At 33.5% G+C, this 26,973-nt stretch overlaps 1 long non-coding RNA gene across 1 annotated transcript; it reads left to right on the top strand.

The window, feature by feature from the left end:
• The first annotated feature begins 797 nt into the window (after positions 1 to 797).
• LOC110674576 lies at positions 798 to 26,973 on the top strand. The gene is made up of 3 exons (XR_002498999.1): positions 798 to 1,070; positions 26,579 to 26,723; positions 26,783 to 26,973. It is a non-coding gene; the product is annotated as an uncharacterized LOC110674576 (long non-coding RNA).

The raw sequence follows: 26,973 nt of genomic DNA, 5'->3' as shown, positions 1-26,973 counted from the left end.
TCCATGGTTTTTGAGCATGTGACATAATGCTCGAAAACCAGAGAGATAGAGCTGTCGAATGCTTAGTTTTGGTACAAAAACGGAACTGTTCCTGGTCTATTTCTGTGTTCAGAGCATAAGGATCCAAATTGATTGAAATCGTGCACCTGGATCCGGGCTTTAGAGGTAGGTCACATGCTCAAAGAAAAAAATATCAGGAAAATTAAATCACCGAATGTCTAGGTTTGGTACAAAAACTGATGTCCCACATCACCGGTAGCTCAGGTGGTCATTTCTAGGCTATTTCATTTATCAAGAAGCACCAAAGTGATCAGTCTTCTATATTTGAACTAGAAGAGCCGTATGTACTCGAAATCATGAATTTTGATCCGTCACATGCCTAGTTTTAGTATAAAACCTCAAATACCCTACAATACGGATATCTCCGGTGGTAACTTCAGTGATCACAATAAGCCAGAGTGGTGGCCCAAGGTCCTTACTAAGGTTAAGACCGCACGAGAGCCGTCATTTTAATCACCCTATCGATTTGAAGAAGGAAATCTCAAGTACGATGAAAAATTTATCATATAGTTCTACAAATGTAGTGCACAACCCTTGGTTTTTGTGCTACCAGCCGCTTTCTTGAATATTTCAACATTTTTGGTCAAAAAATTTGTGCATTTGCTAAAGATTGATATTCATAAGTTGATCAAAAGGTTAATTTGATTAATTTCTTACATTTTTCATCTGTAAATGCATACGTCGCTTTATTTGTCCGAGGATAGATCGGAGTAGGCCACGCGCGCGGACGGGCGTTTTTTTTTTGTTGTCACGGTTTTGATCGTTCTCAAGAATTTTCAATTTGGCCGGCCAATTTAAAGTTTGGATAATGCTGAGCGTAAAACAAAATTCAAGAAGTAAAAAAGTTGTTCGGTTAACAAAAGGCGTTCGCAATATAAAAATCTAAAGTTCATTGAGTTATGGTCGTTGTTGTCCGAATATTTTGAATTGTTTCGCTGAAAATTTAGTCGGTGTGTTTTGTTCGTTAATTTACCGGATGATGATTAGAGCAACGGCTGTTGGAGTCCGAGGTAGGGAGAAAGTGATACAGCTTCGGTTTCAAGAGATAGTTTCAGGACTGGATCTTGGGAACTGTAGCCGGTTACTTGTAAAAAAAGCTCAAACAAACAATCAGCACTTTAACAGCACGTTATCTCTTTCAGGACGGACCATATTTGAGTGATTATTTTAAAATTTACCCTATAAACTTATCATCTCGTAGAACAAAATATTCTTTATTTTGGCTATTCTATCACTCCATGAACTTTTTAGGGTCAAATTTAGACCAGCACAATTGTCCCCAAAGCGGTCGACGTTCGAAAAAAATATATATTTTATTTATTTTAGAAAATTATTCCAGTCATGCCTTTTTAAAACATGTTGGTCCCGTATTTTTTTATTTCGTCATTAGGGTGCTCTTCCGTGGGATAAGGTGACCCAAAAATTCATAAATTATTTTGTTTATTTTTAATGTACATTATAATTTTAAAAAATAAGGACTGTTCATTTAAGAAAGTGGACACGTATTTTTTAAAGCAAACAGTTTATTTTCGAACAAATTCATGAGTTCTCTTGAAATACATGGAAATCAAAGTAATCTCGACCAAATTCACATAATTTTGAACATTTATTTAGCATTCCTGGATAATGCTCTGACTTTTCTCTTGATGCCTCCCATCGGATTCTGCACAACTTTCTTCATAACTTTTCTTTGTGTTGCTTACCACATTTTCTTGAAACAATCCATGGAACTGGCTTATCTTCCATCTTTCTTAAGATGTTGTTTGATTATTGCCCAATATTTCCAAATGGGGCGTAGTTATGGGCAATTCGGTAGAATCTTCCATGTTTCAACAAATTCGACTTTTTCCTTCTTGATCATCTCCAAAGTAGCTGAAGCATAGTGAGTCGATGCCAGGCCTGACCAAAACAATGGAGGCTTGTTATACTTTCGGTAGATGGGTAGAAGATGTTTTTAAATGCATTCAGTTCTGTAATTTTCGCCATTGATTGAACCCGTTGTGAAAAATGTAGTACTTTTCATACCGCAGGAGCAAATTGCTTGCCATAAAAAAAACTTTTTTCCCAAATTTTTCTATTCGGATGTATTGCACGTCGTCATAAGCATCTGTTTTTGATACAGTGTTGCAAAATTGGAATTTGGACACTTCGCGATTTAAGCCAAATCTCGGAACGACAGCTTTTCTGAACACCATTTGTGCGGAAACAACCTGTGTGTCGCCATGTTGAACCGACCTATCGCTCGGAATTTACAACTGTTTGATGTCAACTTTCTTCTGCTGTCAAAATAAACACTTGAGTACACACTGAAACAAAATTTGAATTTTTCCTTGTAATTTTCACACCAAAATGTTAACAATCAGATGTCCACTTTTTTTAATGAACAGTCCTTAATATACTTCAATTTATATGATTTGTTTATAAATGGTACAAAAACAATTTACAAGAGATAAAAATACTTCATATTCTCTATAAGATTCAAAGCATTACGTGACGATGACGTTCATCGAGATTATCCATGAACAAGTCTACGTCATATAAAAATGGGTGAACATACATGTGTGAATAACTTGAAAACTAATTGTCTCAACCAAACCGTCTTGGTGCTATGTTTGCTTGTATCGTCAAAAATTATGTGGGATTTTTTTTCTCAAAAATAATTTTAGAATAAAAATCAAAATTGATAATTAAAAATAAACCTTCGAATTGTTTAGTGCAATAAAGTTTGTATCTTTTGAAATATACGCTTAATTCGACCTCCACTAAAAGGTCGTTATCAGAGTTGTGTACTAGACTCGAAAATTAAGTTATTTTTTTTTACAGACCTCCTTCAACCTCTTTCACTTGCTTTACCTAACTTATACACTATCACTTTTGAAGTTACACAGCTCTCCTTCAAATGATGCATAAACGATGTTTTTGTAAAGGTTGGTAACATGGAACTGAATAATTTTAAATAACTGGAATCATTCAAAATATTCAGTCTGCGTAAGCAGCTTCTCTAAGAATGCATGTAAATTAACGTCATATGTGTCCGATAGCTTGTACGTTAATTAACAAGAATGACGCAATTTTAAGTGCAAATAATTACTATCAAATTGTTTTCTTCTTCTTTTTGACGTTACATACGCCAACTTTTCCCAACTTCTCATGAGCACTTTCACAGTTTTTAAATGACAGCTCTCTTTATCAATCGATCAATTTTGCATGTGTCTATCTTGTGACAGGTACGATCTTACTCTACGCTCAGGGAAGTCGAGAAAGTTTCCTTTACGAAAAGATTCTCGACCGGCTGGACTCTTTCCTAAGACCCTCAGCATTGTCTTGCTGAGTATTTGCGCATTAACCGTTATGGTTATCTGGCTCCCAATATCAGATTTACTTTATTTTATTTTTTACATCGAGAATATTTACTTAAAATGGAATTTAAGTCACTGTACTATTAGTTTTTAGTAGTGTGTAGGACTGAAAGAACTGTGACGGATAGCTTACATATTACCGGGAATTAAAAAACCCATTTAAAAGGATTGTCAAAATCAGGTCAATAACCTTATTAAAGCATGAATTTGGTTTTTGAAATTGTTACATACATATATTCCAGCAATTTGAAAAATTACAAAAAGAACAATCATTTTTTTTTTCGAATGTGTTTAAGGGGACACGGGAGACCGTGTTATTTTCCCTATCTTTTGTCTCACTCTAACAATTATCATCAAAACTTTGCCGAAGCAAATCTCGAGTTTTAGTGAACCGATGAAGCTGAAAATTTAATCGATTGTGCACCACATATATAGAATATAGTGATAAATTTTTCACATCCATATATGGAGTGGTACTTGAGATCTGCTTCTTCAAATGGATAGGATGATTATAATGACGTCCCGTGCGGCCTTAAATATTTGGAAACTATGAGATTTAAAAATAAAGACACTGACCATGCTTCTAATAAGACAATCCATAAGACAGCTGCGTTCAGCAGGCTTTTTGGTTTGCCATGATTTTTTAAAGTTTCGCAATCAGTGTAACCGTTAGATTACAAAGGAAAATGTAAAGATCGACCATACTCGTAAATTTTGTTTTCCCTTTTGTCTCGGTTGCATGAACACTTTTAGCTGTCAATCCTACCGTGGAAAGTCTCCTGGAAAGCATTATGCACGATTAAGGCCTTTAAAGGGAGCATCAAACGAATCAACGGACATGGCACAATCGTAATACATTTCTGACAAAAAAAATAATACTGCAGCGGGAATTAAACCTAAACTTCTTTGATCGATACAGTTACAGTAGCTTGCAACACTATACGCACGGCAATGAAGTCCAGATTTCAATTTTCAATATATCAGCTTTTATAAGTCTCAAAACTCAAGATTTGGACAATATATTTTTGAAGGTAAAAGGAACGAAACGATATTTTTTTATATTAGCGGATAACCTAGACTCCAAAACTTCATACATTGCTTAATAGTTTAGTAGAGTATTTCATAGTACTGCAAAAGTTTAAAGTTCCCCAGTTTAAAACGCATTTCGTACATCAACATTTTAGCGAGTAATACCAGCAGGGTCTATCCTTAGCCGAGTGGTTAGAGTCCGCGGCTACAAAGCAACGCCATGCTGAAGGTGTCTGGGTTCGATTCCCAGTCGGTCCAGGATCTTTTCGTAATGGAAATTTGCTTGGCTTCCCTGGGCATAGGGTATCATCGTACTTACCACATGATATGCGAATGTGAAAATTGTAACTTTGGCAATGAAAGCTGTCAGGTAATAACTATGGAAGTGCTCATTGAACACTAAGCTGAGAAGTAGGCTCTGTCGCAGTGAGGATGTAATGCCAAGAAGAAGAAGAAGAAGACCAGCATGGACTGCATACGTCAATAGTATGCCATTCAAAAGACTCTGCAGTTCAGAAGCAAATAGTAAGTAAGGGTTTTCAGCTCCAGTTGTCCAACTTTATAATTATTATAACAGATATTGAACCAGGATGCATTATAGAACACCAAAATGGATTACCGCGCCAACATGGTATTGGCAGATTATCAAATGAAGGGGACATTCAAATATTACGTCCATTGTTTTTAAGTATTTATAAATCCTCCCTATGCTCACTATCACGCTTGTTTCCAAGCCCCTAGTACATACACTGACACAATTTCGTACACCCCCACTCCTCTAAATGATTGACGTAATTTTTGAACGTTCCCCAAAAATTATACTGTTTCTTAAACTTTGTTCAAAGCATTATTTCCAATTTATTTAAAATATGGACGTATAAGAAAATTAAAAGGCTTTAAACCAAATTGTGCTGGTCCCACTTTGTCCCTCCAGAAATCTTTGCTGTGTGAATCAATTCACATTTGGTCTTCACCATTTCAAAGAATGACTCTTTCACTCTCGATTCGTATCTGTGCATACCTAGAAAAACGAATAGTTGAAAAGTTGCGACTGATAAAACTTTTTCAATTCTTACAGTGTTTGTTTGCCTTCTGTTTCCCTGAGCTGGTGTCTTCTAAACACGATGTAAACAAAAGCTGTTTCGCTTAATTGCAAGTATCAATGATAATTCAATAATCGAAATCAAAAAAGTTTAGTAAAACAATTTCGTTTCCTTGACCCGATGTAAAGTTCAACTAACAGGTTATCGTTTATAATAAAGTTCAAATTACAAATTAAATTAACAATGATTTATTGGCTAGAAGAATCATTCAATGTCATGGGTGCCGAACAGCACAATTCTGGACAATCATTTCAAAAGGGCACATCGTCATTGGTAAGCATTGGCTTTGCAAGACGCTGTTGAGCCCAATTCAACTCGATCACGCTCACCAATACCACTATCAGGAAGAGCGAACACCAATCTTTCTGATAGTGGTGTTAGTTTGCGTGGGCGGGCTAAAAAGGGCTCAACAGCCACGTTTCTAAAAAAAGGCTCAAGACCTCTTGGGCCCTTTTCAAATGTTTGTCCAGAATTGTGCTGGTTCGTCCCGAAGGGGATATGGCGATGGCACAAATTTCCCAACTGGTGGGGAACGTTCCTTTGGAGCCGGCCTTCTGATACCTGATATCATTCAAATTTCTATGTCAATTTATGAAAATTTAAGTAACTGTTGCGTTTGCGTTTTGTTTATCTTTTTAGGCTTGGAAAAGTTGTAGTCAAGATCATTTCCAGAGACTAGGTTAAACCTCCAACTTGCGGGGTATAAGGGGTTCCGTTGTGTAATTAAGTACGTATATTTACTATGATTATGAGGATATTGGTGCTTCACAAATACTACTTTGATTATACAGATGTTGGATTTTCTTCCAGTTAATTGATTCTTGAAACTTAGTTTGAACGATCTTCATAAGTTGTTCCGAATCTTACATTAATATGAATAGTAAACTGCAGAAAGACTCCTCAATTCGAGCTCGCATTTGTATTTATTTGATTTTCATTTGATGTCTTAACGACAAACACATGTTTTTGTGAATGACCATAAACTGACATAAAAAATATAAAACATAATAACATAAACAAGCACTAAGCTTTATGCATTGTGGATCGATTTACATGAAAAATGGAACTTCGTTTGTAACTCTATTGACACAAAAGATTCTACAGATTTGCAATATATTAGTTCCTTTGGCTTCAAGGAACAAATACATACAATGTCTGTATTCCACTTATAACCAGAAAATATAAAGCCTTAAGAACAAGCTTTTGATCTTCAAATGATTTTTCAAGCCGGCCATGTTGTATAAGGGCGATTCAAATTTAAAAATGTTTGAAAATCCAATCTCCCATATGCTCCTTACCATCCTTACCATAAAAACAGTGTTCTGTGAAATTTTCAGCTTTCTAGGTGATAATTAAAATGTGGCCCAAAGACAATGTAGGATTATATGGAAATTACTATGGAGAAATTTCGAGAAATATTCCAAACACGCTAGTACTGTAATGTTATTAGAAACTCATTATCCCATATTGAAAACTCATTCTTCAAACCTTAATGAAGGATGTTGCTGAAGAAACAAATACCTTTTGAGCTAATTTTGTTTGGGATTCTTGTACATGTTTGCAGAGCTTTAATCCCATATAAGGCCAAATAAGGACTTGCATTTTATGAAGCAGACACTTTGTTTATGCTATATCTTTTTTAATTTATTGATAAAATCGTAATCGGTTTTCTGTGAATCGTTCAACTATTATTATACAATGCTATGAAAATATAAGATCTTAGAAAATGCTTTTCGTTGATGGGAAGCTGATTGTCAAAGTTTAACATTATTTTTAGCAAAACAAAAACCTTCATTTTTATGAACAAATTGTATGTTTGTATCTTTACTAGTCTACAAAAAGTGTAGTTTAAAAAAAATGAATTATATTCCACCATTTACTAACATCAGTAACATAAGTGACTCATAAATTTACGCCCAAATTTGCTGATACACCATCCTTTCACTCCCAGCAAAAGAGAAAAGTAAAAAGTGTGTTCAAAACTAGTTCAGATTACTTAAGAAACTTTATTTGTATAAACGAGAGCTAAATCGTGAGTTTAAACCGCAGTCTTGAGTATAAATTTTACTATTTATGGTCGTTTTTCTAAAAAGTCTCATACTTTTAAAATCATGTACGCATATTTATCGATCTACAGCAAATTGTAAACGTTTTTTTCCGAATATTTCAATTGGTGATCTCAGAATAACATAGGGTAAAAGCACCGGTTTTGGCCAGCCTAAGAGAAATTGTCGTTAAACATTAAATGGGAAGCCGTATTTTTACTACAAATATGTCAAATGTAAGCTTTCAATCCATATTATGTGTGTAAAATATCAAAACTGAGCTAAATCCATTGTTTCGCTTTAAAAATCCCGTTGGTCAATATAGGCCAACGGAACCAGTTTCGGCCAGAGATTTAACTTCGGTTCCTAAATTAGCCAATCGCATTGATTTCTCATAAGAAGGGCCAAATTAGGAGTGCCCTGGCCAAATTAGGAGTACGGGAGCTAAAATTATAAGAAAAATGAATTGATTTTCTTATGTTCTGAATCAATTTGGACGAGTAAATGAATGTAGCTCTATCATGTGAATGTGATCTACTGAACACAAAAGGTTTTATGCTGATTGGCTATGTAAGACGATGTATAATCCCCTATGGCTACAACTGGCGTATGGCCAAAACCGGTGCTTCTACCCTATTATGAAAATAATATGTGGAAAATAAATTCGATTTTATTACAGCAGTGTTGCCAATTTCAATGAATGTCATTGTGCTTTGAAAAGTCTTCTAAAAATAAAGTAATTGTTTTTCTATTGTGCATTGAATGTGACGTGGAGACTAATTAAGTAATTCTATGAAGGCGTAAATTATTTTTAATATTAATAGTATATTAGAACTTTCATCAACGTTCCAACCAAAACGTTAAACCAAAAAAAAAAATCTACTCATATCAGTTCCTTTCAAATTTAAAATATTTTTCTCCAAAAATATCGAGGAAAAATGATTTTATTATATCTGTAGCATTGTTGCTCCAAAAATAACTTGATTTTTTCCATCAGGCTTCTGATTGATGTTGCTTTCGAAGAACGAGCCTTTTTGGAGAATAAAAAACAAAGATTGTCGAATTTCTCAGCCATTTTCTATCAATCATTGATTTTGATAACCTAAAAAAATCGACCGTTCAAAACGTTGTTCCATATTCGTGTGCAATTAAATTATTTTGGAGAATATTTTATTATTACAACATTGTATAATACTAGTCAAAAGATGTACAGAAATCCGATTGAAATTTCATGGATAAATTAAAAAGATACAACATGCACAAGGTGTCCAATTTATAAAATGAACAGTCCTTAATAGCAAACAAACTCATGAATATCTCTTCTACTATCTGTCGGATTGAATTTATGACTTCAGAGAATTTTTTTATTATGGCTTGAAGAATATGTTTTTACTATGGGATAATAAGTTTGTACTTAAATTATAGTACTAGCCTGTTTGGAACATTTTTCAAAATTTCTCCATAGTAATTTCCATTTAATCCTACATTGTCTTTGGGCCACCTTTAAATCTCCATCAAGAAAGCTGAAAATTTCACAGAACACTATTTACATGGTAAAGATGGTAAGGAACATATGGAAGATTGGATTCTCAAACATTTTTAAATGTTGAACCGCCCTAATGTATGTATTCTGATGCAATACCAGAATTGCTTTCATCATGGATTCAAAACAAAATGCTGAAGATAGTTCTGGCACTCTTTTTCTGATATAATTCTAATAAATTTCATATAATGTCCAATGTTGAATATCTAATAAAATTATAAATAAATTTTTACTAAGACCATTGCAAAATTAAACTAACAAAATGTTATGAGAAATAAATTAAATGTTTGAAATAATACCAAAGAATTATTTAAAATGAAATCATCTCATTCAGCTGTTCCAGTAAGTTATATGAAAATACGTCCAAAATTATTATCGGTGAAATAGCTATCATCACCTCGAGTCACTTATAATTTCAAGAGTAATAAATATTTGGCTTATTCTAGGGAAACAAAACTATTTTACTCAAACAATATAGTTCATATTGACAACTATTGGTTGGACAAAATGGTTTAAATGTATTGTTAAGAGTAGTCGGTTTTACCACACCTAAAATGTTCATATTTAGGGCTTTTCCCTCAAGTTAAATATTTACATTTTATATATTTTCTAACGCATAATTTACAATGATATTCAAGCATGGCTCGGTTACTACTTATGTTTGTACAACAATGGCTTTTAAGGAATCCTGAATTTAGTATTTGTCAAACTTAAATCAAATTCCATAGCATTGAGCAAAAAGTTTTGGTTTGAAATTTGTTTTGTAAAACATAATATTAACATCCCCCAAAACGCAACGTAATAGAAAAAATCCTATACTTTAACTAAGTGACATTTTCGTTTTAAACTGAAACTGGTCTGTCCAGCTCAGGCGGACGCTGTTATCCTATTTCCCGCTATGTTAATAAAACAATAAACTCAAAAAGGAAAAGTTGCATTTTTTTTTGGAAGATGCGCAAAGCTCATAGCGGTAACACTCACGAAAAAGGCGGAGTTAACATTAATGATTTTTTATGTTTTATAAAATGATGATGAGAAAGCTTTCACGTGATACTATTGTGTGTTCCAAACACACACCAGCTTAATAAATTTTGGCTCCGCCCTCAGAAGTGATTGTGATACTTTCGAAAGGGTACGCGTTCCAAAATAGGTAAAGTTAGTTCTGCGACCATATATTGATGTAGCATTTGGAAATCCGATAAAATCATATGGAAAACGCTTATATATTGAATTATTGAAATATTTTTGTGATAAATAATTCTGCTACTAACAGATAAGTCACTATAGGTGCACGCACCCTACCCCCACAATAACAGTTGCGAAAGAGCTTTTATCGCTGTGGCCAATTAATTTTATTCACGTGACATTTTCCATTGACTTTGTTTTCTTTCTCAAGAGGACGAACTTTTACTCAAAAGTTAATAAGATAGTTTTATCCCAAAATTCCGAAGCATAAGCTCAGGAACTCAAGCGTAGAGACATCAAATGGCACGAAGGCCACTGAGGGAATATAATCTGCATTATTTAGAAATCTGGTTGCTCAACAACCTGTTTGTGTAATTTTGTGAGGAATATGACAAAGGCTCTGGGTAACGGGGAGTCGTAAAACTAAACTCATTTATTTTTCGCAGCAATCCCAAGGCAATGTTGCTAAACACCCCTAATCGTAAAACTTCGAACAGTGGGATTTCAAACATAAACAAAATATGATGATTTCTATGCATAGCTGAAATATTTTCCATGTTTGGGTTCAATAAACTGATCGGATAAACATCATGTTTCCAAAACGTTGAATAAAAAATAAATTTCATCAACTTAATATTTATATCAACAATATTTACTGAACAGGGTTCTAACATTTTTAACATATTGTTTTAATATTATGTTTAGCTATAATATTTAAACTTCAATACTAAAAATGAGTCCAAATTTGAATAATGGCATTTTTGATTATGTTTGACGTTCACTATGATAATTTGAGTTTAGGAAATACACCCAATATTAGAATTTGAAACCGGAAAACATGTTTTTTGGACTTTTGAGTAAACATGTTTTTTTTTGCCTAAACTTAAGCATTTGGTACTCCAATTGGACTGGGCGTTTGGACCTTGTAAAGGTTCTAAATTAATGACTGATCAGCGTTTTAATAGGCACATAGGTTTCCTTCGGTTAATGGTATGCTTACTTGACAGTCCATTATGTAATATATGAGTTTTACAATTTCTTTTACAAAATCGTAACGTTATAACTTTTTGTAGAAAAATAGTTCAAAACATAAAAATTCAATAATGTTCAAGATCAATGTTAACAGTTTATATAAAGTTCATTTTTCGGAAAAGTTACGAAGGTTTGTTTGTATATTTCCCATGTATTCATATTTACAATGCGGTCACCGTTTATGTCCAACCCACCTCGTTTATCACCACGAAATACCAGTTCTCGATGGCAAGTGTTTCGAGTCAGGAATCTTCAGCATATTAATATTCACGTGCTATCATTGGGACTGGAAATCGCTTGTGTGTCAAGCACGTGATCCGGCTCAGGCAGAGTTTTTTTTTTGTTCAGCAAAACTCGGCATGTTTTCGTGAGACGATGCAAATTAAGCTGAGTTTTGCTAATAAAAATTTGCATATTTACTACCAATATGCTATTCAAATCTTTCAACGGAGCGAAACAAAGTTTTCGATATTTTTCGGTTTTTCCGGTTAAACCACTTCTTACCAGCTGTAAACTTTTGATCATTTACCATTCGTCCGTTTCATAAATCAAACACTGCCTTTGCGATTTGTGTTGGTAGTAAATTTCAAATTTGATCAAGCTTTCTCAAGAATTGTCACTTAGTTTAAATTCATAAATTAACGGATTTCAACAAACAGCGGTTAGAATAGTTATTCGTGCAAGTCTTTAGTACTAAGTATTGAAGAATCAAAATGAATCCAATAGATTTATCCCAACCATTCCTATCGAAAACGTGTCGTTTTGTCAAACAATGCGTCATTTCTCACAGCGGTCAATGAAACCTTCCCTATCAATAGTGACTGCTAAAAATCAAAAGACGTGCGGTCACTCTAATCTCATTAGAGTGTGACGGCGGAACAGCCATGTGCATGATTCAGTACTAATTAGTCCTAATTGACGTTCGGGTTTCTGTTATTCACGGACACCATTTTTTGAGCTGTAGTTTTGCTACGAAACTTTTTTTTTCTCTGTTTCTGCAATGCATGACTTCACATTTCAATAATTTTTCCTCGCAGACGACACCGTATCGATTCAATGTCTTATTGTGAAATATTAGAACCATGATCGTGACCTTTTTGGTCTGATCTGTTAATTAATATCACGATCATTTCCTTCAAGGGTTTGGATTTTCAATGCCGGCTTATCACATAGGTGAAGGAACTAGGAAATGAAATTATATTAGACTTTAGATTTAAGCCTGAGAAATAGTTATGATATAATTGAAGATATGGTCTCAAGTTATTTTTTCTTTTTAGATTTTATTACGCTGCCTTGAAGAGAAAATGAATTCGTTATTATATGTATACATCACTGTAGTGAAAATCATAGCCATATAGAATGTTTTTAGATAACTATTCTTAACATTAATTCATTGTTAAGCAATGAATAACTTTAGCAATAAGGTATTCAAAGTAATTTGGACGGACCGTTAAATTATATACTTAGGACATTTTCATTTGATTTTGCCGTGATTGTACGTGTTACGTGTCCATGTTACATTTTGTATCCAACGAATAAAAAAGTAAACTGATTAAAGGTACCCCAGTTTTTTCTCAGTTCTGATGGTGATTTCAGAATTCAAAACGAGCGGTGCGCTAATGGTAATTGAAAATGGCCACCAAAATGTTTTAACTTCAAATGTAAGCTACATGCTTCTATTATAGGATGCCACTAAATTTGCTATGTGTTCCAAAGGAAGTATGAGACATCACGTGAAGAGATACCTAAGATTTATGATAAACGGGCTTTATCGCAAACTGTTTAGCTAGCTGGCGTACGAGGGGTCCATCAATTTGGGAAAACCTAAACGACCACCCTCTAGTTTTATCATATGCCTACTAGCGATCAGTGACATAAAAATGGAATTCAAACGATGTATGCCGATAGCGGCATGGTATCAGCAAAAATTGCTCACATGCAAAACTAATAAATTGGCAAAGTAAGCTATTTTATTCATTTAATTTTATTTAATTGGCAAAAACTCATAAAATTCCCCTACTTTCTGCTAAATAAAGTAGTTGATCCTCCGCATTGAAGGGTATATGAAACTGATCGTTTGCTACTTGCGTGCTTTATTGCATGCAAGAAACGGCTCTTTGCTGTGAAAGCTTTAAGACCTAAGTTTAAGTCTTGAAAACGTATGCAGCGTAAGCTTCACTATTTTCATGTAGCTCAATATGATGCGCTCAGAAACGAGAGAATTGAATCATCATAAATTTAGTGTAACCAAATTAAAATTAGACTAGCACAGAACACCTAGATAAAAAAAGCTTTGTAATGAGAAGAAAATATTCTTGTGAGTGAATTGAAAATAGACTCCATCAACATGCTCTTGTCTCACAGCTGGATTCTCAGTTATTTGATTCATCGGCATTTGGTTCCATAGATATAGACAAAATTATATGTATATGTATGCATAATGCATTTCGTATGTAAATTTAAACGCCAAAAAACTTGCAAATTAGGTTTTGAGAATTATTAAAAATGCAAGAATTTGTTTTATCTGCGTTCTTCCATTAGACCAGACATACGGTTTTTTGATGATCTGGTTGGGACGGTTTTTATTGACTCGTAACATAACCTGCTTTTGAATCGCACGGATCAAAGAATCTCCCTCGCGACCTTGATTATAAATTCTGCACGTTTTTCGCTCACGCGACTTCAGTCGATTATTTATTCTTTATTCACAAAGTTAAGCAAATGACCACACCAATAACAATGAGAAATGAAATTCTTAGGAGCTTCCAGAATGTTACGAAATTGATCGAATTAATGACAAGACACTGAAAAAATATGCATGTTTGAATTTAAAACGTTTTTGTTTTAAATTGAAAAACAGAAGAAATCCATATTTATTGGGTAAGCACACCTTTCTCTATTGGCTGTTTGACACTTTGAGTAGAATTTTTGTGTTTCTAGCTTAGGCCGTTTTTAGTTTGCGTTATTCTATTCAAAGTCGAGTATCTAGCAGTGAATTTAATTTCCATTAAAACTTTTCAAATATACAAATTGCATGATCCTTTTTAAGTTCCTCACCCTTCTACTCCAGTGAGCCTTAAATTTGAATGCAAGGAATTCATCTTTATCAAACAGGACATTCCAAAAGTGGTTCCCATGGCAATCATTTTTAGTCAAATGTTCGTCGCCAAATGGTATGCGAATGTGTGCCTTGTATATTATTATATCCTGACTTACTTATATATTATTATTCTACACATTAATACTTTGCCTTGCTTTCTCCCTGCAGAGAACAATAAATATGTGTATTTCAGATTAGAACAGATAAATGCCAAACATATCTGGTTTTCAATGTTTAGTCATAAAATTTTGATGACTCCCCTTAAGATCAAATATCCTCATGATAATAAACGCTACGTTGGAGTGGGAATCAATGCTGCACGTGTTTCGCTCACATAATTACATTTTGCGCGCTCATTCCATATCCTATTAAATGGACTTGCATAAAAATTATTAACATTTAATATGGTAAGTCATCAATTTAAATGCAAGGCACCCTCTATATATGTTCATCTAACAAAATGTCAGTTGATTTTATGACTATTTTTATAGTCAACTGATCTTTGCTAAATTGTATACAAGCGGTTTGTCTGCGCCAAACCATTTATCAAGTGAATAAAGCTTGTATCTATCATAAACCGGACAATAAGACAGATCTATGTATTTAAAACGGTTCTATGAAAATATCGGTTAACTGAATATAAAATACTTTATAGCACATAATTTAAACATTAAATTTTTTATTAGAATTGACACAGTTTTTTTGGTTTTCGATACCATAACAAATAAGGGTGAGAAAATGGATTTTAAATACCTTGGAAATCGAGAAGATGTCCATCATTGGCGTAGGAAGAGGAGAGTGAGGGGGAAAACCCTCACTAGAATCATCCAGGCTCCCTCCAGAATTTTGGGAGATAATAAAAAATAAGTAAAAAAATTCACATTATTCTGACGTGGAAAAAATCTGAAACCATAAATATGATTCATATTATTGACAAAAAAAAAATCTGTTCCGTAACCCAAAATGATGTATACAAAAATTAATAAATAAATTAGTTTAACTGCAATTCGTATAATTCAGCATAAAAACTTTTGCTGCAAATCTCTTGAAAATTAGTCAAGTAATATTATAAAATTTGTTCATAATTTTACAGTGAATACCTCCTGGAGGACAATTATTTCTTCTATGTCTGCCTTTCATCCACAAATTATTTCCGGAATATGTTTTTGCATAGGTACATTAAAAAAATACTTAATCTTTCAAAAGTTTAACGGTTTCCCTCGCAATTCGTCCAAAAAATCACAGAGATATTGCGTTGTAAGTTCTACTACAAAATCCTCTGTATTTTTGTTTTCAAATAGTTTTCCCAAAAATAATATTACAAATTCTTTCACTAAGTTCATCAAAAGTAATACGAAAACAATTCTTAAATAAACTTAAAAGTACGATAGAAATTTGTTTTTTTTTAAGTTCTGATTAAAACAACTGGATTCTACAAGATTCATCTACGAAAAGTATTTTGAAATGTTTCTTGCCTTCGAATCTTCAGAGGAAATTTGTTGAAAATTCTCAGAAATGGTAAAGGAATCTGTTGAGATTAAAATGTAGCTAAGTAACTAGGCAAGGGGAAGGAATTTATTAAAAAAATCATGAAGAAATTTTAAAAGTTGGTTTCAAGGAAGATGAAATTTTTTTTGGACATAGTTTAATCAACTAATGATCCATATTCTGGGATTGAATTCAACTGAACTGAATTCAACTGCATTCAACACAAGGCAGGAGTTCCTAAAGTCTTTCTGGCAGAATTTTGGGGAATCCAGACAAAACAATCTGACAACTTGCTATTTTTTTGTATTAGAGAGGTGTTAATCATCCTGTAATCATTGACGTGTTGTTTATCCTACCATCATTCACCTTTAGATAAAATATTATAAACAATCACTTATTATTCGTAAACCGTTGTCCATCTGTTATTTCTACCTGCTTCAACATTTTGTTGTTTCTCCTTCCTTCGACGGTTTCTTAAGCACCTTCGCATAAAAATCTTTTCATACTCTTAGAGCAACACTTCAAAGAATCTTAAAAAAGTGGTAAATTCTATAAGACATAATTGGCAATGTTCTTAAAAACAACAATATTTTTGCATTCAACTTTCACAGTTCTATCACAATAGTTCAAAATAGTCCTTTGATTTTTTTTTTGATTTCCTGCAAGTAGAAAAAAGTGGTTTCTTCGTCAATCTGTTCGCCCTAGTATCATGAAACTTCGGTGTAAAATCGAAACATTTTCTAAGATGTTACATATAATACATGAGGTTTAATGTCTATCATTGTCCATTACATAGGACCAAAGAAAAAGAATAAGATTTTATGTAGTAAACCCTACAGAAACAACTTTAGCTCTTTGTGAGTTATATCGTTAGGAATTTCGTCAAATATGTTTTGAAATCCTTTGTTTAATTCCCGATTTTTCAGACAGTAATTAAGTAAATATTTCCAAATACTGTTGTATTTTGGAATGGTTTTGAACCAAAAATGTAAAGTTAATAGATTTCTAAATGTTATAAATGGATGAATTCCGGGATTAACATTAAGGAAAATTTATAGAGTGATTTCTAGTACCTCAAAGAATGGAATTTATGGTGAAATGCTTTGAGTTGATTAAGAATGATTCGCAGAATATTTGAGTAAATCTGTAGATTTTTATAAAATCCCCCGAAGAATGGCTATTGCTTTTTAAAATACTTGGATGAATCTCTTATGAATTTTTCGAAAAAATCTAATGACAATATAGTATTTCTGCGGGTAGATTAAAAAAAAACGTACGTATTCCGCTGGAAACTTTATGAAAATGTGTAAATGATTTTTAATTTTCTTAGGTAGGCATTTTTGAAAAAAAAAAAAAAACATTTATTACAAATTTTTTTTGTGCAAAATAAAGATAGATCGGCAGAGAACTTCTCCTAGAAATCGCTAAGAACATTATTCCAATCGGAACCTGTCTTATTCTTTGATCTCTAAAGTATTCTCTGGTGGAATTAATTAAGAGATTTTTCTAAGCTATTTGATAGAGATTCTTGGAAATTATTTTTGGTAAGAGTAGAAATCCTAAAGAAACTTCACGAAAAGCCTTTAGAATAACAACTTCTAAGTCCGGGAATAATTTTCTGTAGGAATCTCAGGAGGAAATTGAGCTAGATTGGCCGCCCATGGATGCTACTCCAGTATCGCCAGATCAGCTGCACTTAGACAAGGACCCAACCTGATGACTGCTTGGGACCAACAGACACCCTCAGTGTATAAGTACTGGTGATCTTCTATTGTTAGGCAACAATGGCGCCTGCCACCTCAGAATGCAGACCAATGTAAGATATGGAGAGGAATGGATGATGCACTTATACTGGTCCACTGTAGACCGTGGAGTCTAACTGCATCTAAGCCGCTTCATGCGGGAGTGTATGAGTTGGGGGAAAGGCATGGCAGAGAGGCTTGCTTGTTTGGTTAGCTGACTGCCTATGTACCAGGCGTAAGGAGAGGCGTGCTACTAATTATGGAAGAATGGAAGCGTAGGAAAACGGCATCACCATGATCTTAGGATTCATTCGCATATTTCATAACGCCATGGTCATTTTCGACACCCACCCCCTTGTAATGCATTTTGTTCAAATATTTTTCAAATTTTGTGTGCGCTGTAACATGTTAAGGTCTTAAGGACACCCATCCACCTCTTCGGCGTAATGAAATTTGTGAATGGGCCTTTAGAGTAATGCAAGGCCAAGATTCGCACCTAACTTGTTGCAGGAGATATTTAGTTTTTAGCTTGATAAATGCATTAAGCTCCAGCTTGTGAGGCAAATTGTAGCTCAACGTATTACCTTAAAAATGTAGTACCGTAAAACGGGGTAACTTTGATAGTTTATTCTAAGAAAACTTGAATATTTATGCCTGCTGTTTCAAAGAATTATAATTTATATTTTCAAAGAATTATAATTTATATTTATATTATTTGACATCCTAACTATCGACTGTAGTTGATAAATTGCCAAAAGGTTTATTCTGAATAGATATATAAATTTTCATATAATCGAAAGTCGGTTTTCTGTTTTAGGGGGAAACTTTGATAATGGAGTATAAATCAAACAAAATTGATTGAATTACGGAACATTTATAGGGCGTTGCATACCTCTAAGCGTTTACGCTATAAGGAAATTTCTGACTTAGATTACAAAAATGGTCCCAGTTTGCAAAAATGGTGTTCGCTAAGAGATTTGAGACCGAATTCATGTTCTACTACAACTAGTCTGTCGACCTCATTATGACTTCATCAAATAGTGATCGTAGAACATATTGTTTCTGAGGTCTCCATCCCATTACCCCGAACGCCATTACCCCGAACGCCACTACCCCGAATGGGTCACTACCCCGAAAGCCATTACCCCGAATGGGTCATTACCCCGAACGCCACTACCGCGAATGAGCCATTACCCCGAATAGTATTAGGTACAGTGCAGTATCTTGTTTTGCGGGCAAAAATGCGTCTCTAATGAAAACTAGTAATTAATGGCGCGTAATAATCGTCGGTAAAATGCTCCCTTCTTTTATATATCAGGTATTCTTTCGAAATATCTTGTTGTCAACAATTTTCTTCTTATTCTTCAATTTCTCATTCTTTCTGAGATGGTGCCTGTTTATCAGCTCAGTGGGCACTTTCGTAATTAAAAGGTTCATTCACAAAATTTCATAACGCTAAAAATTGCTATTTCTGACAATTACCCACCCCTCGTACAATTTTTTGTATGGAAGTGCTTCATATTTTGTAGTGGCTGTAACATTTTGAGAAGAACCACCCACAACATTTTTTGCCCCTTTAACGTTACGAAATTGGTGAATGGGCTTCTAATAAAATAAGCCCTTTTATTAACTGAGCGCTTTCCTTGTCAATTTACCATTATTGTACATGTGCTTCTATGCCCAGGGACGTCAAGGAAATGTTCAATGTATAAGATCCGCCACAGGAGGAATTCGAACCCATAACCCTCAATATGATATTGCTGAACAGCTGCGTGATCACCGGTATTTGGACTTCTTGGTGGTGTTCATATTTCAATTTTGTTTTTTAACAGGTTGTACCATAGCACCACGTTGTTACAGTGATCATTCACGCCATAGCTGCAAACATTTCACCAGAAATTTGCCCTTCGTATATATAAAAAATACCAATATTAAGCGAAGTATGCACTTTAACAGAAAAGTAATCGCCTATCTCGATGCGTGGGAAATTTCTTGCAAGAAATGCTCACGAAAGCATTTTTATTTGATCGCTGTACACTGTTGCAAAGAAAGGTCAATTCAAATGGAGCTCACTGTAGGAAATTTCTTGACAATTTCTTGAGCAGAAATTTTAACTTTTCTTGAGCGGAACAGCATACCTAGCTTTACAGTATTATTTTTCGATGAATTGGAAAAAAAAGTATAAGTGCCGGTATTTTATCGGTACTACCGGTACACAGTAAAAAATAATGTGTAATATCACATCATTTTAGATGTACTTCATCTGCGTCGCAAATGTGATGCAGTATTATCTTTCATTTACAACATTTGAAATTGATGTACACTTCCGTGTAAAAGTTTGAGTTCACTCCTTAAAAAAACATGCAAAAGTGCACTCTCCATATCAATGTGATTACATGTCCAATTGGAACTCTATATATCACACCCGATAGGCAATGAGTTGATCTTACTTCATAGATATTTTGACATGATGGTTTTTTAAATTTTGTTTACTAAAATTTCACCTAAAATTGCGACATTTTTTCAAAAAAACACATGAAAAAATAATGGAATATTAGTAGATGAAAAAAACCGAATTTAGTACTATACCATTTAATTCCACTAGAGTTAGGAATATTAGGTCGACATAAAATTCAAAGCAATGCGCCATTACAACCGTAATCTTATATTCTTTGAAAAGCATTCGAGTTTGGCGAAAAAATTAATCTTTTTGATAATAATAAAATAGCCATTCAAGTCATCGTGCAATAGTTTAGGTTCACCCCTTAGCATAATGTATGCATCGTGCAAAAGTTTGGGTTCATAAAATGTTCATGTCAAAACATCTACGAAGTAAGATTAACTCAATGGGTATGAATACAATATAGTAAAACAGAGTTTACTACGTTCTCGGTAGTAAATGCTACATGTGGAATACGTACGAACATATTACAAACAACGCGTTGGTATAAATTAAAGTAGCATTTACTACAAAGCTGCTGGTAGTTAGCTTAAGAGGTTGCTACTCATGCTTTGAGATTGTTGAATTGAATAGAATAATTAAAATGTGATTAAAAGTAATGGAAAAATTATGTCAGCTGGGATATTTAGAAAGATATTTTGAGATTTCCGTTAAAAAAAGCCGAAGATTCAAAAAAAAAAAGTTTTAAGGTTCTTCTAATATTACCGTAGGAATTCTATAGTTTCGGGTGAATTTTGCCAAATTCAGGTATTTATAAAGTAAAAGTGAGCTTTGCATGAGAATAGGGTCCAAGAATGTTTGATAAAAACCTGTGTTTATTAAATAACACGATAGAGTGTGTTCTTGCTACTACTTTGGTATACTTTCCCGCTCAAATAACGACTATATCATTTTTAACCTTTAATTTAAAAAATGGATCCAAGTTTAAACCTTGACACTTTTAATCATGTTTGACGTTCACTTAGTCGACAAAAATGCCACAGGGGCTCAACGTTCTAACACTGAGCTTCTTTCTATCTGACATTTCGGAAGGAGACACGGAAAACAAAATATACCCATTATTTGAGTTTAAACCAAAGGGCGTGAAAAATTTCAAAAATCAGAAAAAAACGGTTAAAAACTCGTAAACCAAAGAAAAGCATTCAAAAATGTAGTAGCAAGATTCACGGATTTCCTCTGCAATTCCAGAATTTCTGAGGAATTTCTGGGATTCCGATAGCCATTCTAGATTTGTTATAATAATTCTGGGATTATGTAAGCCTTTCTGGGATTCTTGTGACAATATAATAAATCCAGCATGTGATTCGGTTATTGATTTTTTTTTTAAATTATTTCGGTATCTTGGAGGAGGTATTTCTGGGATTTTCGGATTTTACATTAGAATCTCAGTATTGGAATCCAAAAAGTCTAATAATTTATAAATTTTATGTTGCTGTAATCTCAAGATTTCTTCATAGGATACAGACTTCTAGCAAAAATGCAAAATTCTCAGGAAAATCTTGTCAAATCAAGGCCGTTGTTGTGGTCAAATCAAAGACGAAATAAAAACCTCCATGTCCCTTGCAGTAGCCCAAAATTGTATTGCACATAAGGTAATAGACCAAAATCTAGAATGCCGTGCAAAGTGTACTGCAATCTGTCAAGCTTGGGTACCTTTTGCAGTACCAAGGACCAAATAACATAATCTACATGAATTTGTGGCCACGCTCGATTACGCGATGTATAGCGGGAATGTAGTAATATTCATATTTTCACATGATTTGTTGTGTGAATAAGGGACAAATTTGGCATCTCCTCTATATGCATGATTTTATTGATTTTAAGCGTCACTCTGAATGGATTTTTCTTAACGTGCAGCATCAATCACTGCAACCCGTACACGGAGAAAAATTTGACAAGTTTGAAACAACCATAAATTTGGTTGAATTTCAAACTATCAATTTGGTTGTTTTTAACCACAATTTTGTTGTTTGAAAGAAATAATTTTGTTCGAAACATTTAATTTATTTGCTTGTTTCTAACTGACATCACGACGTTATTTGAAGATAAATCAGTTTTGTTTCAAACTAAAATTTTAGTTGGTTCTAACAGAATCATTGTTTATACTAAATATTAGGTTATTAAGTTTAGTTGCGAACAATTGAATTCAAACTGAAATATTAGGTTAATTGAACAAATGCTTTATTTTGAATCGATCTAGTATATTGTTTGTGGTTAATACTGGCAACAATTACAGTACTGACTCGATTTTGTCAGCCCTAGATTTTGTCTGCCCCCGATTTTGTCTACCCCCGATTTTGTCAGCTTTTTGATCAGATTTTGTCAACCTATTCAAAATATATCAAAAAATGTCTTCGTCATGTTTTACCACGTTTACATTAATCCTGATGTTCAATGTCATGCACGTAGGGGCGTAGTCAGAGGGGGCAATGGCAATGCCTTCTTCCCTCTGAACGATAGAACTATTTTACTACGGGAAATAATCTCGTGTGTGAATTCTTCAAAGACTGTCTCCAGCACTCGTATTTATTCAATAATAACGTCATGATAGATTGTAAAACTTATAGAGTCTACCAAACAATCAGGCTTTTAACAATAATCTCACTAAAAAATATCAAATTTTCCATTTAAAAACCTCAAAATGTCCCTATTTTCTTCACAAAAAGCAATAAATAATTATAAATTATCCACAAAAAAAACCAAAATTTGCAATAAATAAATAATAATTCGCCCACAATAAATCAAAAATTTCCATTCAAAAAATCAAAGATAGCAATAGCAGTAAATGCAAAGTTGCAATAAACAAACCCAACTGAGCAATTCAAAATGACAATCAATACATGAAAATGTTGTAGAAAATTCCAATATTTAAGTAAAACTTTCCATAAAAATAACGTAATTTTCCAATAATGAGTAATAATGTGTATAATGGATTTCATAAATTTTCAGTCAAACTGAAGCATTGTTTTCACAATTGGAGCTAGTTAGTCGTCGTACATACAGTATTGGACAAAACATTTGCAACTTTTTCGATTTTCCATACAAAATGACCAACTTAGATAAACTATACCTCAGTTATTTATGGTCCGATTTGAATGAAATTTTCACAGAATATCAGACATAACTTGAACTTCAACATATATTTTTGAGTGATTTTTCCAATCACAAGTTGAAAAGTAGTAACGGTTGTACTAAAGTGAATTTTTTGACGATTTTTCATAATTGACATAACTTAACATATTGAAGGAATAGCTTCATCGTATGTTGAGCAAAGTTGTAGATTTTGACGAGATGAATAAGTTTGCTGAAGACAGTTTTTGTGTAAGGCTATCAGATTTTGAGATAAAAAGTTTTGATTTTTTCGTCAAAAATTACACTTTAGTCAAATCGTTATTACTTATAAACTCGTGATTGGAAAAATTATTCAAAAATATATGTTAAAATTCAAGTCACATCTGATGTTCTGTAAAAGTTTCATTCGAATCGATCCATAAATAACTGAGATCTAACTTACCAAAGTTGGTCATTTTGTATGGAAAATCGAAAAAGTTGCAAATGTTCTGTCCAATACTGTATGTAGATGTAGAAATTGCATTTTAGAGTTCGATAATTAATTACGTAAGAATTTAGGGGAGGGGAAAGCGGGGATATTGGCCGGGTTTGAAAAAATATTTCTTGCCATATAGAAAAAATTGATGTTTCATACAAAAAATCATACATGAAGGAGAGGCGAGGTTTCGTAAAATCACAAAAAAATGTTTTTTAATACACCCCATCGTTAGGCGCTACAATTTTACTTATTTCGGAAAAGTTGAAATGAAACATGGAACATGGGATATCTAATCTTCCAATATTAGGAACACTTATGTCACTGCTTGGGTTATGTCCAACTACATTGATGGTAGAAGCTTATGCTCTCATGCCCCACCAGCCAGGGAACTGGTGTTTACCAACTAAGCATCAGTAAAGTAACTGCCCACAGCAGTTGCAGAAATGTGTATATTTCGATTGATGAGTTTTTTCCTAAATATTTTTTTTTATTTGCATACGAACATAACGCTTTTTAAAGTATCTTCTAATAGGTTCATTTTTAGATCTAGTGGGTTGTCTCAGTACTACAAATATGGTTAACCATGCTGTAACGCTACTTTTGTACCTCATCACCCACTTCATATTTCATTTCAACTTTGCCGAAATAATTAAAATTGTAGCGCCTAACGATGGGGTGTATTAAAAAACATTTTTTTGTGATTTTTCGAAACCTCGCCTCCCCTCCATGTATGATTTTTTGTATGAAACAATAATTTTTTCTATACACACTCAATCACGATTTGCGTGTTCGGTAATTTTTTATACTGGGTACGAATTGTAAATCATAAAAAATACCGAACTTTCAGCTTTTTGATTGAAAACTTCTGAGGTTCAGTAATAATTTTTACTTTTTACTGAACTACGGTAGCTGTCAGACCCAATTTTGCAACATTACCGAACAGGCCGAAAAGTCAGTAAAAACAATTACCGACTATTCAGTAGTTGATGTTTTTTACTGACTTGTCGTTAAAATCAAATCAAAACAAACTGATGTGCATGCGGGAAAGTGTCAAATGAGAATCTCCTGCTGTAAAATCGTCCGGCGCCGGGAGACACGGCTATGGCAAACAAACTTTTCCTGCCCCTATTTTGCGATTTCTCGTGGTAAGTAGTCGAAATTCAGTGAGAAACTCAACCATTTTAAGCCAGCAATTCGGCTCAGGACGATTTAACTGCTTACGTTGGTATATTCGGTTGGTTTCCATACAAGAGGTAAATTCATCTGCATCATTGAGTTTGCCTCTTGTATGCAAACCAACCAAATAATGATTTTGTCACATATTTTTCGATTACTTCCACTGAGATATGAGCATACCGTAGATGTTTATTCGTACGCAAAATGCATGTCGATGTTCATGTTCATGTCGATTGGGTTTTAATTTGTATTGTTTTCTGAAAAAAATAACAGTATCCGGAAAAGCAAAGCATGAAGCATGGGAAACTGGAAAGCCAGTAAAAACGCTCAACAATTTTACTGACTAAGTCAGTAATTTCCATCAATCAAAACATATTTTGGTTTACTGGGTTTTTTCGGTAATCGTAAAAAATTACCGAAAAAACCGTAGTTCCAAAACCCAGTAAAATTTTACTGGGGTCGGTAATCTGAATTGGCTGTGTATGGCAAGAATTTTTTTTCAAACCCGGCCAACATCCCCACTCTCCCCTCCCCTAAATTCTTACGTAATTAATTATCGAACTCTAAAATGCAATTACTACATCTACATACGACGACTAATTAGCTCCAATTGTGAAAACAATGCTTCAGTTTGACTGAAAATTTATGAAATCCATTACACACATTATTACTCATTATTGGAAAATTACGTTATTTTTATGGAAAGTTTTACTTAAATATTGGAATTTTCTACAATATTTTCATGTATTGATTGTCATTTTGAATTGCTCAGTTAGGTTTGTTTATTGCAACTTTGCATTTACTGCTATTGCTATCTTTGATTTTTTGAATGGAAATTTTCTGATTTATTGTGGGCGAATTATTATTTATTTATTGCAAATTTTGGCTTTTTTTGTGGAAAATTTATTATTATTTATTGCTTTTTGTGAAGAAAATAGCGACATTTAGAGGTTTTTAAATGGAAAATTCGATATTTTTTAGTGAGATTATTGTCGATCCTACTGCACTTTTGAATCTATTTATTGCTCAAAATTTTTTTATTTATGGAAAATTTTGTTTTTTCTATGCACTTCTTTTTTTTATGGAAATTTTTAACTTTTCTGTTGATTTTACCCTTGTTTCTTTACTGGCAAATTTTGCATTTTTTATGGAAATTTTATATTTTTTTATGGGACGTTAATATTTTAGCCGTAGTCGATAAACGAAGTGCATAAGATCTCGAGTATCAGTAAATCGTGCTTCGTTACTTAGCAACTTGACAATGAATACTGATGAATTTTTTTTTTTCAAAAATATTCAAGTAATAAATTTAAAAACTATTCCAGAAACATACTAAACATAATGAAATTGTAAGGGCCGATCTTCTCCCCCTGATAAACATAAAAATCTGGCTACGTGCATGTCCCTCGATCCTTAAAAGTCTATGTAGGTTGTAAACGCGGTTCAAATGCAATTATTAACACGTCAAAATTTAAAAACAGAAATAAAAAATATGACCCGATTTTGCCAGGTTCCCAATTTTGTCAGCCTAAAATTCATGGAGGGGCTGATAAAATCGGGTCCCTACTGTAGTTGATTTATATTATAATATGGTCTCCTATAGATCTCCGGCAAAGCATCGTTCACATTTCGGTTAATTTGTTTTACATTATGTCAGTATTTTGCAGTACTTCGTTAGTTTAATTCGATTTTTCTTATATTTTAGGACACTGGCACGTTACTGGTTCCAGTGGGCATTTATGCTCTTTGAAGGAAACAACACACTAGACAACAGACAAGCATGACAACGGCATGAACTTTACCTCCAAGTAAAGCAAGAATCCAGACCACAAACACGCCCTGCTTAAAAGGTAAGAAGAATCACGTGTAACATATTTTAATATGTACTTATTCAACACTTTTCCAACAGATGATAAATTAACAAAATTCCTGAAACACCAGAAATTCAACAATAGGAAGATGGCGGTTTGTTTTCAAGAGCTGTGTGGCTTCAGGATTTTGACGACGGTGTCATCAATCAGATTTATTGCTTAAAATAACTCCTTTAAATGATTATCAATATTTTTTGTTTTAATAAAGGCAAATACTACTGTTCGCAAA

Source organism: Aedes aegypti, chromosome 1 (assembly GCF_002204515.2).
Source record: "Aedes aegypti strain LVP_AGWG chromosome 1, AaegL5.0 Primary Assembly, whole genome shotgun sequence".
NCBI lineage: Eukaryota > Metazoa > Arthropoda > Insecta > Diptera > Culicidae > Aedes > Aedes aegypti.
This window is presented reverse-complemented; position numbering and strand designations above follow the sequence as displayed.